The 6,000-nt window shown below is 48.6% G+C and overlaps 1 protein-coding gene across 4 annotated transcripts in view; it reads left to right on the forward strand.

Moving 5' to 3' along the window:
• The window catches only part of CDK12 (cyclin dependent kinase 12), a 65,992-nt gene extending 60,334 nt beyond the window's left edge, over positions 1–5,658 (forward strand). For 3 of the 4 annotated variants that reach the window (XM_058284158.2, XM_058284160.2, XM_058284159.2), the window contains 3 exons: positions 360–464; positions 3,521–3,969; positions 5,091–5,658. The gene's annotated coding sequence lies outside the window, so the exon portion shown is untranslated. Of the gene's footprint in view, positions 1–359; positions 465–3,520 lie in introns of all 4 variants that reach the window. The other variant, XM_058284157.2, reaches the window with a different exon arrangement.
• Positions 5,659–6,000: the final 342 nt, after the last annotated feature.

The following is a 6,000-nucleotide window of genomic DNA, read 5'->3' on the forward strand; positions in this document are numbered from 1 at the left end:
AGGTCTGGAGCCCAAATACCTAGAACATTAGGTGAGGCTGTTTTCTTGCTCCTCGGGTTTCGTCAGGTTGGGCTTGTCCCAGTGAGCACTATAAAATTTTGGGATAGACACAGGGCTTCGAGGTCCTTGAAAGGACAAGAGCTAGGGACCATAGAGCAAGAGACTGTGGTGGGAGGGAAGAAAAGGGCAGGATTTGGAGATATTTCTGTACGTTTTGACATAAAATAAGTGCCATGGAGATTTACATGCAAAACAGCATTCAAATGAGGCTGGTGCTTTTTGGTGTGTGAATCATAGAACCTTACTGTTGCAAGGAAGGGAATTTGGAGCTTGACTTGCCCGATCCCTTCATTTTACAGATGTAGAAACAGAGACACGGAACAGGGAAACCCATTGAATCCTGTCCTTGAATTGCTTTGAGTTCCTGCATTTGGAGAGCTCCTGGGAACACAAGAAAAGAAACGGTATGTAGATGCAGGAGGAGGGAAGAGAGTGGAGAGGATGCTATTCCCCATGGCTTAGAGTCCCATGTCCCCATCCTGAGTCCTGGAAACAACTCAGGAGAAAGACAGGTCCAGCTTCTATGGAGCATAATTGGGGATGCATATCCTTCATACAGCCTGTCCAGAAGTCAGCTCATCCATTCCCCTGCTTCCAAACAGATCCCCTACAGTCTCCCACTCCCATGGGATTTTACCATATTCTGTAAGGTCCACAGGGAAGGAAATGCTCCACTGACTGCAACTCCAAGACTAAAGAAACCAATCTCCCAATCAAGACAAAATCTTGAGCTTTTTTTTTTATATCATATCACAAGTTTTCCTACTGCTATATAAGCCTCTGCAGAAAGTAATATCAGAAAAATGTATTGGGGAGTGGTCTTATATCTCTTGTGCTGCATCTAAGCTTAGAAAAGAGCCAGAATTCAAACTGAAGGTCCTGAAGACTGAGTAAGAAATGCCCCTGAATGCCTCAGAGCTCCTAGACCTCACCTAGTTCCATGTGGTATTATACCCACTGGAAACATAGGCAAGTTTTCAAATGTCCCCATCTCTATCTGACTGCTTCCTTCACTGTTCAGACCCTAGGGCTAAGAAGGAAAGGAATGAAGGAGAAAAGGGACTTTCCCATCAGATTGCCAAAGGTGGCATTTCCTGGCATCTTCCTCCTTCATAAAAAAGTCCAACATTCTTTGTTCTCTGCTTCATGAGGTTAAGCTGGGGTGGGGGAGAGGAGAGGCACAGAGTAGTACAGGCAGAAACTTTGTCACACTCCCTAGGCCCCCAACACTTTTCCTTCACCTGCAGAATTGTTTTTGCCTCCATCTTAGTACTCCATTTTATATCCCCAAAGCTTCTGGGGAAGAACAGGACCTGCCTCTCTGTGTCCGTAGGCTCACCCTACCCTGTCCCAGAGTCATCTGCTCCTTGGCTGCCTGATTCTCTGCCTTCTCTACTACTGACAGGATGGGAAGATCCCCTCATATCCTCCCCAAGACAGTCTGGAAAGAACCTAGCTATTACCCCTCCCTGCTTCCAAGGACCTATTGGGGCATTAGTGGGGGACGAAAACTAAGCCACAGGGTTGGAAAAGAAGATTCTTTGTCAAGGAAAATCAGGGGGAAGCCTAAAATCAGGGAGAAGATAGGTTAAATTTGGAGACTGAGGCCTGTTGTCTTATCTGTGGGTCTGGCTGCTCACGCAGGGCAGGCCATTCATATTGAGTGTTAATGGGGGTTTTATTAGGTGACTGATGTTTACAGAGCTCCTGTTTCTACTCTGAGAGGTAGAGCAGCAGCAAAAAGAGGGGAGAGGATGGCAGGCTTTGTATGAGCCCCCTTTTTCACCTGTTATCCATCCCTACCCCAATCCAGGCATATTGGAGGAGCTAAAAGGTGTTAAATCATGTAATCTGGATTCTGATCCCCCACCGTCTCTGCCTCATACATCTGAATTTGAGCCAAAGGTACCAGATCTACAAGCCTGGACTAAGAGCCTGGAATATGCTCTGAAGTCCAGAAGAAACCCTAAGCCTTTAGCAGGGTGAGAGTGAAATGAATAAAAGGCAAAGGTAGTGATATTCAGAATTCCTTGCACTCGAGAAAAGGATCTTGAGGGGAATAGTTAAGGAACTTAGTGTTGGTCTAGAATTTAGCTTTTACTCTGATAGGACCCCTTTCCTACTCCTGTCTCAGTTTGTTTGTACCACTGGCTGGTGGGAGATCTGGACATCTGAACACCCACCATGAAGGTTCTTTTGCATATCCCCACTTTCTGGCTCCCAAGACCATGGAGGAAGGGAAGAAAGAGAATGAGGATAGATGTCCCAGAGGTGACAGTGCCATGAAGTCCCTCAGCACCCAGGGAGAAAGGCCAAGGAGCAGAAACAGTGACAAGAGAGTGAGCCAGGAGGAGATAGCTGCTCCTGAAAGAGCCTCCTCACACCATCCTCTCCTGCTTCCACTCTCATGCCAACAAGGCCATGTGCCTGGGTGTGCCAGCTTTCCTGGCTGGTGATCCTATTCTGCCAGGTTCCCTTTGCACCAGCACAGAGCACATGCTGGGGTCTCTCGCACTCCTTTGCTCTTAAAGTTTCCTAGGAGGTGAAGGAGGAGCTGGGGCCCTGTGGGTGCATATATGGCTGGCTGGGGGAGGGGAGAAGAAGGCTGCTGGCAGCTCAGCTGAGCTCAGGGTTCTGGTGACTCATAGCAATGGGGGCGGCTCATGAAAAGAACAGAGGGGAAGGGGGTCCAGGCCCATTAGAGCTCCTTTTTGTCCAATTTCCCCCTACTCTGCCAGTAGAGAGACTTCCCAGTGAGGAAGAGACAGGAGAGACCATTTATTCTTGCCTGACTATGTCCATTGGCTGCAGAGGGTACTGGGCACCCATATGTACTGGGACAGCTCAGTGCCCCTGGGTACCTTCCAGAAAAGAGGCTTTCCGGAAAACCCAGCTCCTGTCCTCACTTGCCTCCCCAGAGATCTGGGTACCCGGCTCCCACCACATGACGTAGAGGTTTTTGTTTTTGTTTTTGTTTTGTTTGTTTGTTTAAGGACATAATAAGACCAGGCCCTGGAAGGATTACCACCTAGCCCTAGTCCTGTCTCCTTGGAAACAGACACCTGGGGTGAGAGAGGAGAGAGCTCCTAGACTGGCTAAACTAGGGTGTTGGGGATACAGGCTGGGAAGTGGGCACAGAACCACAGATCTTCAAAGCCAGGTGGGCAGTGTGCATCACCTCCATCCTTTCTGAATTGGGGATGATAGGATAGGATCTCTTTGAGATCATAACAGGAAAAAGAAGCCAAAAGGAGAGCCATCCCATACCTCTAACCACAGTTCCAGCAACCTCCTTGTCTCAGCAAAGGGAAAGAGAGATGTTGGATGCCAGTGTATCCAGACACATAACAAAAACACCCCTCTCTCTAACTTCAGAGAAGAATGGGCTATGAGGAGGGGAGCCTTTGTGATAGATCCCAAATTCTCACATGCCTATTTCTGTTCCTTTCATTGCCAACAGCTCTGTTCTCCAGCCCAGGCAAGGGACCCTCTGCCAGGCTGCTCCTGGAGATCCAGCGAGGGCTTCAGTTGGACAAAGGGACAGACCAGCTACTCTTCATGCAGGGAGATGGGATCAGCTTCACTAACGCAGCTCTCCCTGGCAGCATCAGGAGTCCAGGGTCCCCTCCTAGAACACTGCTAATAAAGCTCAGTCCTGAACCAACATCTCACTGGGCTCTGGGTATAAAAGTGGTGCTGTGAGGTGAAGCCTGGGTGTACCAGGGTGGGGTGGAAGGTGGGCAGGTGTGGGGAGTTCAGCGCCAGAAAAGATGTAAGAATCACTCCTCAATTCCACATGCTCCCTGATCCTCCTCTCTCAAATCAGCTCCTCTGTACCCCTTTTCTTCTACCTGCCTTCAGCCAGCTCCACTCCTGGATGCTTCATGCCCTCCATTTTGAGAGGACTTGGTAAGTAGTTGTCTGCTGCCTACATTTTACCCTCCCCCTCTACTCCCAACTCTAAGCTAAGAGTGACCCTATTGGAATTCATGCCTAGTAAATGCTACTAGGATCTGAACCCAAAACCCCCAGTCTCTACCAACCCCTGTCCCTGAGAATGCCACTGGTGTGGGGAGGATACGTTAGTCCTCTTTCTCCCCACAAGTATACCTGGGCCAAGACTGGTATGTCAGCTGGCACTAGGGGTCCTGTCCTGGAGCAGAGGGCAGCCCTAGGGACAGTGGGGCCCAGCCCCAAGTGCATGTATGCCTGTGCATTGGGTGCACTAGTTTATTAGTGTTATTTCAGCATTGTGATGCAGAGAGAGTAAGTGTAACAGCTGCTCCTTGCTTGCAGTGTTTATTGTTACCTAGAGACAACCTCCTGGCTTTTTCCCAGCAACCCCCTCCCCTCCCCCCCCCCCCCCGGCCCAACCCCCTCCCTGCCAACAGTCCTGCTCTCCCCACACTGATAGGAAATTTATAGCTTGCCCATACCATGCCTTTAACCCTCTCCTGCCTGTAAGGTAGGTGGGCCAAGGGAAGTTGAAGTGAGCAGCAGGCATGCTTGGCCCCAAAATATGGGGGAGGGACTTGAGTCTGGACACACACCCCCATTCTGTGTGTCCAGACTCAAGTCCCAGTTGCCTTCTTGAGCTGTCATTTTTAGAGTAAAGAGAGAAGAGCTTTGGGCTTAGCCTTAGGATCCCCGCAGAGACTCTTTGGACCTAGCCTTGGGATTCCAGCTTCCTCCCCACATGATTATTATCTTTCATGGGCATCTCTAAGACTCCCTGGTCCTGAGCAAATACAGCAAGATTGTATTGAAACAGGAGGGGTAAATACAAACTGGCAGAACCCACCTTTCTGACAGAGAGAGGTGGCTATAGAGATATATCACTACAAATGAGAGACTCTGGCTCTAGAGATGCTCGCCAGACCTCCACAGCTGGGTAGGTGTCAAACATGAATCTGGCTACTAAGTATGGTGGGCAAAACTGCCCACCTTAACTTCAACCTGAACCCAGAACTAATATCCCAAAAGACTCAGGCCATTCTTCAAGCCAGACTTCCTTTCTGCTTATCTTTCAGGTCTTTTTTCTCCTGCTTCTCTTTTGGGGCAGATCCCAGACCAGAGAGACTGAGGCATCCTAGTCATGACCTCAACAAAGCTGGGGAAAGAGAAGCCCCCTCCATCCTCTACCCTAGGACCTTTTCATAAAAGGGGAACCTGTCATCTATTCACCGTCCCTACTGGAAACCAAAGAAACAGGGGAAAAGGAATCATATTTGAGCAGGGAAGATGGAGGTTAGATGTATGGAAAAAATACTCAAGGTATTATAAGACTTCAGGATGGGCTGACTTCTCTTCAAAGATTTTTCTTCTGCCTGGGATGGATTTAAGTCTGAATCTACCAAAGAGGCAATGGAAGAACAGACTTAATTTTCCTGGGCTCCTTCAAATGAGTGACTCAGCTCAGTTTCCACACAGTGCACCCTTCTCAAGTCCTCCTAGATGCAGATAGTGTGGTGGTGAAGATCTCAAGCGCTCGGTCCCAGTGCCAGCTGGGCACGGCCTTGGGTAGGTTACTTAACCATTTAACTTCTTTGAACCTTCATTGTCTTATCTCTGAAATGCAAATAAACAACTACCCCTTAAGGTTGTTTGAGAATTTAGTCAAATAATGTGTATTAAAGCACCTAGGATAGTCTTGTTACTCAGCAGCTGCTCATTCAACAGTGGCTGATACACCAGAACACTATTACTTCTACAGAGTCAGCAGGGCTGACACTGCCAGGCCTCCATGATGGCTCCATGATTCCCTTGAAAATATAGTCCAAATGCTTGTACAGTACGTGCACATAGGCTAGGGAGAATGTCCTTACCTTTCTTCATGATGAGGAGCAGAGAGAGATCCCAAAGGTGATAGTTCCCTGGAAAGGAAGCAGCTCCAGTCTCTTAACTCAAATTCCCCTATTCCTATGCCTTTCCAACCAGAAA

This window comes from Dasypus novemcinctus, chromosome 21 (assembly GCF_030445035.2).
Source record: "Dasypus novemcinctus isolate mDasNov1 chromosome 21, mDasNov1.1.hap2, whole genome shotgun sequence".
Taxonomy (NCBI): Eukaryota; Metazoa; Chordata; class Mammalia; order Cingulata; family Dasypodidae; genus Dasypus; species Dasypus novemcinctus.